The sequence below is a fragment of the Haplochromis burtoni genome, unplaced genomic scaffold (genome assembly GCF_018398535.1).
Source record: "Haplochromis burtoni strain Fernald_Lab_line unplaced genomic scaffold, NCSU_Asbu1 Contig_173, whole genome shotgun sequence".
Classification (NCBI taxonomy): Eukaryota; Metazoa; Chordata; class Actinopteri; order Cichliformes; family Cichlidae; genus Haplochromis; species Haplochromis burtoni.
The window spans coordinates 1,078,428-1,087,183 of record NW_024582534.1 but is presented as its reverse complement, the minus strand read 5'-3'; the positions used below and the strand labels follow the sequence as shown (position 1 = coordinate 1,087,183).

The 8,756-nt window shown below is 41.4% G+C and overlaps 1 protein-coding gene across 11 annotated transcripts in view; it reads right to left on the bottom strand.

Annotated features, from left to right (window-relative positions):
- The window catches only part of LOC102308831 (pleckstrin homology domain-containing family A member 5), a 176,463-nt gene that overhangs the window by 104,575 nt on the left and 63,132 nt on the right, over positions 1 to 8,756 (bottom strand). Inside the window, exon 1 of one of the 11 annotated variants that reach the window (XM_042225501.1) lies at positions 4,280 to 8,627. The exons of the other annotated variants lie outside the window; for them this stretch is intronic. The gene's annotated coding sequence lies outside the window, so the exon portion shown is untranslated. Of the gene's footprint in view, positions 1 to 4,279; positions 8,628 to 8,756 lie in introns of those variants that run through there. 11 annotated transcript variants of the gene reach the window in all.

The window sequence follows — 8,756 nt, the reverse complement described above, 5'->3', positions numbered from 1 at the left end:
TGTGTGTGTGTGTGTGTGCCCTCATTAGGACAGGGGTCTGTGTTGGTAGGTTTATACTGTTAAATGGTAATAATGAGAGTGTATTTCAGGTGATTCTACAGAGGAAGATGAAAGTAATGTTATGAGTAGAATAATGTATGATTTTCTCTTTTATTACTTTTGAGTAAGAGTAATGTACTGTATTACTTTTAAAGGAAGTGTTCTGTGGAAAGTGTAATACATTTCTTTTTTCGAGTAATGACCCCACACTGGTCACAACACAAAGAGAAACAGACATCTGACTGCACAACACGCAACTCATTTGCACCAGTGTAACGTTGTTGCTATGCTGCTTAGTGATGGTGGTAACGCTCAGGACAGAGCGAGTGAGAACCCAACGACAATCGATAAGTAATCTCGATAATGTAACGGGAACCGCTACATTTGGATCCGTTCCTATTAGAGAGTAAACGAGATAATTTCATCACAGCCACTGAAAGATGATTATGAGGCAATTTCCAGCATTTCCTCAATCTCTATTCTCCAAGAGGGAGATAATAGAAATAGAAATAACATAAACAGGGACAGAAATTGTAGCATCATATAGAATCTTTAAGTACAGTAATAATATTCCAGTTAACACAAAAACAGCCACACTGGAGAGGTTTCACTTTACTGGGCTGCTATGGAACATTTATGGGGCCGAGAAAGAATCCGGTATCACCAGTTATGTTTTTTTATTATGGTTTAAGACTATAACACTAGCAGTCACAGTCACTGCTGGATGCTCTGCTTTTTAAGGAGACTGAAGTCTTTACTTGGAGACCGATTTAAATCCAGTTAGTACACACAACCACTGCCGTTTCCCAGTTCATCTGCTGCCTTGCTTCATTTGTTCAACAATTAAAGCAGAGAGTTGACTGATCTGATTCATCTGACAGTGATATACAGGTGTTTACAGCTGTAAGCTGTCTGTGCGATAAATGACTTTGCATATGGGGCAAACTTTTCAAGCCACTTTGTTTTTTTGTAAAGCCACGGTATGTCACAATGCTGCAGAGTTTGTTGTGGTAACAAATTGTATTGTAATTGGCCTTAAACACTACAAAATGTCCCACAATTCTTCTGTGTTTGCCGCTGGTAGACTGTATGCGCGATCGGCTCAGAGAATCTAATGGAACTGGGAAGCGTATTTACACACTGAAAAAAAGGGTTAGGTGAGCAATATTTGAACTCTTTAAAAGAAAATGGAAGAAAACGAGCTCATCAGGATGAAACAAACACACAACCTGCACCAACTGAAGATGCGTCTGACAAGAAAGGCAACAAGTACAACAGCGAGTGGGAAAAGCACTTTCCGTGGCTGATTCACGGTGTAAGGCACAACTGTTATTTCGTCTGTACCGATCAGACGCAGTGAACAAAAAACACCACATTTCATGTTTGTACTACAAAACTACCAACCTTTGTAGCAGCTGTGCTATAAGCTAACAAAGTTAACGTACTGTTGGTTAGGCGCCATCTAAAAATTTCCTGCACATGGCAAAACATATTTTATGAGTCACTTCCCATCATCAAAACTTTCTTATGATAGAAAAACAAACAAACAGGGTTTTGTCCTGTCACAGTGAAGTGATTTACTTTAGAGTGTACAGACTTTCCAAAATGAGCTAGTATCAGTAGCATCTACTATTCCACAACCATAAACATGCTGTTAACTTCAGCATTGGCTTAGCTAAAAGCTACCTGCTGTGATTGGAGCACCAACATCATTCTCCTCTGACTGACTTCGTTGCCATGGTTATGCAGCTTTAACTTAGTTTATATGAGCTTCTTCAAAATGTGAGACGGGACTGACGGACACTTGTAACAGCCATCCTGTTGGAAACCATCCTAGCTGACTTGATTGGTCCCAACCATGTTCCACTAGTGTGCAGGAGTCAGAGGAAGACGGCAACACTGGAAATGTGGAATTTTCAATTTTTCTTTTTCAAAAAGGTCCAATGAAATACAACAACATGGGGTAAGCCATTAGCCCATTATTCTCCCATCATCATCAACAAACAGTGTTGGGAGTAATGGAATACATGTACCGGCGTTACGTGTTTAAAATACAAAACATGAGTAACTGTATTCTGTTACAGTTACCGAAAGGTGGTATTCAGAATACAGTTACTTTGTTGAAATAAATGGATTACACTGCAGTCTTTTCCTGTTTCATATGTTCGGCTATGCCCTCTCTGTTTTTGGTAACCCAAACAAAACACACAGTAAGAGGCTCTAATGCCTGGGTCTCAATCTCGCGGCCCATGTCACCCTACTTGCTGCCATAATGACGTGAAGAAATATTTTTAAAAATTATTATTCAATTTAATATGAAGGCAACAGGCAGAATGTTACAGGCATCACCCTAAAGAATGTAGCCTCATGGGCAGTGTAGTCCGTGCTGTAGCCCAGCTGTAAGTAAGCTATTAAGACTCGACTGTACGCTGTGTTTGTGTTTTCCTCCGCAACAATAAGTCCCGTTGGAGCAGCCTTTCAACGCCTCTCTCTGTCTCTGCTAGCAAAGTTGACCCAGACAACAAAGTAAAGCTAGTTTTCAGCTACGAGCCCGACACGAACCCGACGTATTAGCCAGAGGTCCCTTTACTACGGTTCGGAGCCGCGGACCTGTTTTATATACGAGATCACTACAAAAAGCGCAGCCTTACCTAATGTCCACCTACTGTTACTCATTTATATTAAGATTTAAACATCTAGCTGGTGTTGGTGTAGAGAGTAACCTTCAGTAATGAATCACACAGCAATAGGACATTCATGTAGTTGTAAAAAGCACGATAATATAATAGGTAATCCAAAGTATTCAGAATACGTTACTCTCATTGAGTAATGTAACAGAATACGTTACAAAATACATTTTGGGGCATGTAATCTGTAGTGGAATACATTTTAAAAGTAACCTTTCCAACACTGTCAACCCAACAGCAGATGACAGGACATATAGTCTGACATATAGTTCTATATTGTGTATTTTGTTGTACAGTTATTTTATTTTCAACTTTAATTTATATATTTTATCTTATTCTCCCAGTTAAATTTACCCTTCATTCTAATTTGTGTTGTACAGTTATTTCATTTTTAACCTTAATTTATATTTTATTCCTTCCTAGTTAAATTTACCCTTTTTAATTTTTCATATTTATTTCCTATCTTATTCATAGCCTTTTCCTTTTTTGTTTTCTTTAGGTCACGAGCAGTTGTCCAAGCATTTCACTACATATCGTACTGTGTATGACTGTGTACGTGACAAATAAAATTTGAATTTGAATTTGAATTTGAGGATGTCTTTTCGATCAGCAGTCCCCAGCCTTTTTTGTGCCACGGCCTTTAAGGTGTCGTGGATAAATACAGTTAAAGAAGATTTATTCATAACAAACAAGAAAAGATCCAGGGAAACAGAGTTAATGATAAAAATGATAAAACCCTGAAAACTATGAATTTCAACTCTCGCGTCCTGGTACCAAACGACTCACGGACCAGTACCAGCCCGTGGCCCGCTGTTTTAGAAGAACGGCCTTCATCCCTCCAGCTGAGTTCCAGAAACTAGATGCTCAGGAAAACTAAACGTTTTTGATTTAGTAATGTTCAGCTACTTTACTAAGATGCTTTTCATTTTTTCCTTTAATCTGATGGATTACGAGATTTTTTTTTTATTGCTTATAGAAAAAAACAACACTTTTTTTAAATGTTCTAATGCAAACACAATGAAATGGATATACCAAGATGAGCAAATAGGAAATAAATAAATGTTTCATTTTTAGAAACAACAATAGTTTTAGACGGTTCACTTGCTGTAAGATAAATTCTACATTTTAAATCCTTTACATCTAACGTTCACCGTAACAAAAAATAAGGCAGTGCCTAAAGATGAAAATAATATCTGGCTTTGTTTCACACTGATGAACATCCGACACATCCACAGCAAGACTGTGACAACTGGTCCAGTTACTAACATTAGCTGCTCTTATTAACATCACCCAGCTGACAGAGCACAAAACAGCTGTGAGCTATGATACAACAACTCTTTCTCTTTGGCTTGTAATCTGAAAGAAAGCCTTGCATTTGAATCTGTGCTGCCCACGAAGAATGTCTCAGCATATGCCACTCTCCATGGCTGCTTTCATCATGTCTGTGTAACAGGGCTCACTCCACACCTAGCCAAAAATAAATAAATAAATAAATCCAAAATACACCCAAACCCAAAAACAACAGCAATAGCGTCTACAGTGCGTTGACTCACCAGAGGAACAGTATCAGGCGTTAAGGTGACAGGGAGAGCAGGAGGAGGACGTCTTCCGTTTTCATGAGCTTCGTTTTGGGTGAAGGCTGTAGCGATGCCTGTGTTGCTAAACAGCCCTCCCTTTCTCTCTCTCTCTGCCTGTTCTACTGCTATTCAGACAGATGTGTTCATGTGAAGTGGCAACTCGTGATGCAGAAAGGAAAAACAAAACAAATATGTAGCAGCTATAAAACCTGCCATTTATATCAACGACTGAGCTAATGGCAACAAAAGTTTAATAAATGATCAGAATAATATCGTCATTTATCAAACTTCAATCTTTGAAGTGGTTTTTTTTCATCATATTTGACTGTTTTTTCTATTCTAGCGAATTTGCAGACATTGCTCTTTTCCCAGTTATTCCCTGAAATAAAAACTGTCCAGTGTTGCCCAGATGGCAGCCAAGTCACCACAAGTCAACCAGGCTTTTTTAAGCCCCATTTCCCACTGACTAATTCTCTCAGCGAAATCAACACCACCTTTAATTTTATATTCCCTTAATTTTGTATCCACTCAGCTTGCTGCTTTTACTTTGGGAGTTTTTCCAAGTGGGCGAGTGGTTTGTTCCTTGTGCCTTTGGGAACAGGTCTTGACTGTCATCTGCATGACAGTTCAGGGTACCCAGCCTTCTTGGAAACCCTAGGTGGGGCGCTCAAGGGTTCTCCACCTGGAGACTCTGTTGTTCTACTAGGAGACGTGTCAATGTATCCCATTTAGAATCAGAATGACTTTATTTATCCCCAAGGAGCAATTAAGATACAACAGAGCAGCATGACGTTGAAGATAAGAACAGGGCATAAGCAGGCGATAAGAGTGAGATAACAAATACACAGAATATATAGTTTTAAAATTAATTTGACTGAATAGGTGAATAAATAACTGAGTAAAAGTGAGTAAAGTGTCGGCAGTATAAAAAGAGTGTAGTTTATGTTTCTGGTGTGGGAAATGTTCTTATCAGCTGGAGTTAAAAAGCAGAGTGGCTTTGGGGACAAAGGTGGCGCTCCTCCCCTCAGTCCTGCAGGAAATGCAGCGGAGGCGCCGCCCAGAGGGAAGCCATTGAAATGCGGGGTGAAGAATGTGAGCGGGGTCGGCAATGACAGTGAGACCCGGAGGAAGGGCCTGCCTGATCTGGACCGTGCGGTGTTCTGTTACTGGACTTCTGTGCAAACCACAGTTTGTGACAAAGTCCACTAGTGCACGAGGCACCAGGAGGTCACAGGTCGATGACTGATTTTGTAATCTTTTCATCAGATCTGCAGCTGAATATTCTGGACACTCGGGTGAAGAGAGAGTCTGAGCTGTCAGTCTATTACCACCCGCTGGCGAATTGGATGAGGTTGCGAGGAAGAATGCTGACACACCTAAACTTGTACTGAGGGTGCACTGGCAATGCCTGGCAGAGGCCCCTGGTCCACGAGATCCACCTCTGGCAGAGCTTCAACAGCATACCGAAGGAGTCTGGGGACACAGAGTCCAAATGGCCCAAAGTTTAGCACCTCTGTTGCTGAGGCTGCTGCATTGAGCTGTGACTGCAAGGTGGTAAACCCCGAACAACATGGTGGAAACGAGGTTTCCACCATCTTGAAGGAGTCCTATTGGGCTTGGTTAGCTTGCAGGACTTCAGTGGCAGCCAAAGGTATGGAGTACCACCAGGCCAAGCGGAATGTGACTTCGGCAATTGCTGATGCAAAAACCCAGGTATGGGAGGACTATGGTGAGGCCAGGGTGGTCTGAAATGGGTCTGGAGGGTGTGTCCCTACTATAGGGGCATCACAAATCCACAGCCTCCCTGGGAAAGTCTATGCTGGAAAGAAGTCTTTTCGTTAGCTGAACCTTGGATGAAGGAGGATAATGCAATTTTCGTCCTAGTCGTTGAACACTGAACCAGCTCTTTATCCTCTCGAGGATATTTGAGAGTGGGTGGGAGTTTGCCCTGTAAGTGTTGTCTGGACTTGGAGAAGGCATTCAACTGCATCCCTCAGTATATTCTGTAGGAGTATGGGCTCTCAGGCCCCTTTGCTATGAGCCAGTCCTCATACAAACGTTGCAAGAGCTTGGCCTGTGTTGACGGGATTAAGTCGGACTCATTATCAGTGGGTGTTGGACTTTGCCAGGGTGGCCTTTGTCTCGGTTTTTGTTCATTACTTTTAAGGATGGAATTTCTTTTTGTAGTTCTGTTAGCTTCATCAGGTGGTAGCCTCCAGCTTGTACGGTAGCGGTTTGAGGCTGAGTGTGAAGCGGCGGAAAAGAGAAGCTCCACCTTCAAATCCGAGTCAATGGTCCTCAGCAACAGATAACAGACCGGAGTGCCAACTCAGACGGATTGGTGCTGCGGCTGCAGTGATGCAGACAGTGTACCAGTCTGTCATGGTAAAGAGAGAGCTGAGCATAAAGCGAAGCTCTGATTTACGGGTCAATCTATGTCCCTCACCCACAGTCATGGGCTTTGGGTGGTGAATGCAAGTATGAGACTGCAGATGCAAGAGGTGGAAATCAGCTTTCTCTCAAGGGTGGCTGGCTTCTCCTTTACAGATGGGGTGAGGAGGTTAGCCAAATGGAGGAGATTTGAGACACTATTCTTCCACACTGAAAGGAGCCAGATGAGGTGGCTCGGGAAATGAGACATCTGCTGGACACCTCGTGGGTGAAGTGTTTTGGGCATGTCCCACCGCGACAGACACACTGTATATCTCTCAGTTTGCCTGGGAACACCTCTGTGTTCTCCTGGATAAGCTGGAGGTGGTTGCTTGAGAGAGGGAGGTCTGGGCTCCTCTGCTGCCCGGCCCCAGATAAGCAGAAGAAAATGGATTGATGGAATTTCCTCTTAGCAAACAGCCGTTTTACTACAGAGTAGCTCAGGTGTGAAAATGTCCCTATTTTGTGATCTTCACTCTGCTGTACAGATTCCATTCATGTCTAAAGTGGGAAGACAGCTGTGAAGCTTTGTGTATACTTCCTGTCTCTCAAACATCTTTGACTATGTATCTGGCAGGAGAACAAGACATACTCTTCTGAGCTTCAAACATACTTTGATACCATTTCTCCCGATGTGTGCCTAATTTGTTTCTACACTGAAAATCCTTGTCAGCTGTGACATGAGTGTCTAAAAATGGTGTGATTCTTCCAGGTACAGTCATTTAGCTTTTTTCAGAGCAGATGCCATGAGTGTGAAGCTTTTAAAATTCAAAGAATGTATCACTCATTAAACATGTATGCTGTGTGTTCTTAACTAAAACCTTACAAACAAGTAATAGAGGTAACCCACTGCCTCTGCATAAACTCACAGATCACAGTGTGCGGTGAAAATGAAGGTTGAACATAGTCTTCTTTTTAAGCAAGTGTTGCTGAAATGTTGTAGTATGTAATACTGTTTCAAAGGCTTTTCCAGTGTGGTCAGTGCAGCATTCAGAGAAAACTTTGACCATACTTGTCCTATTTGCCAATGATTATGTCACCCCATTTTGTTACTGAAACTTGCTACAAGCATTTATTTCTTGTAGACCATCTCGAGGCCAAGTCTGAGTCTTGCTTTCTTAGAAGAATGTAACCAGTATGTAACAAAATATATAAACAATGGGCAAATCAGAAGACTTCAGGAACGGAGCATAGAGGATGGGTAACGACAATGAAAACACAACCGCAAATGATGAAGTAATGGTTCAACTTTGAAATTTGTACACTGTATTGCATTTGACAATAATAACCAAAATTGTGTGTGCGCGCACAGATACCCAAAAAGTAAAAAAGAAACGAATGTCAGACCCGGGTCTTTTAAAGTGTCAATGGAATCCAGTTCAGGGCTGTTTGGTGATCTGGCAGTTTATTGGTGTGAGTTCAGTCCACAATCGATGTATGGTTTGCACAGTTTTGTCCTACCACAGTTCAGGGAACCAGACTTCAAGATTCAGTTCCATATGGGCTGCGGCTTGCCATCCATTGCAATGGAAAATTATTCCTCTTCTGCGGATTTCCACAAAGTCTGTAATCCAAAGTTCTCCGTGGAGTCTCGACTCCTTTCTCCAAATCAAAAAACCTGACTGAGGTCAGAATTACTTCAAATGAACATTGTTCACACTTAACTAACAACACTTCTGTTTAAGGTATAAAGCATGAACAACGTCTGTTTCAAATTCAAGTCCTATTTCTAAAGTTGTACAACTGATCAAATTCAAATGGGTTTTCATTACATGGCAATGTAGGCATCACCAATCATTAAAGCAGTTCACACTGCTCATTCAAAGCAGCAAACTCAATATACTTTGCTCATTGTCAAGTAACAACAGTGATGAATAAAAGTAACACAATAAAATAGAGCTGGGCGATATGAGATTTTTTCATATCACGATATGGTTTTTTCATTTCAGGCGATAACGATATCTATCACGATATAAGCCAAATAACTATATTTGTAAGATTTAAATGTGCCGTTGCTCACAAG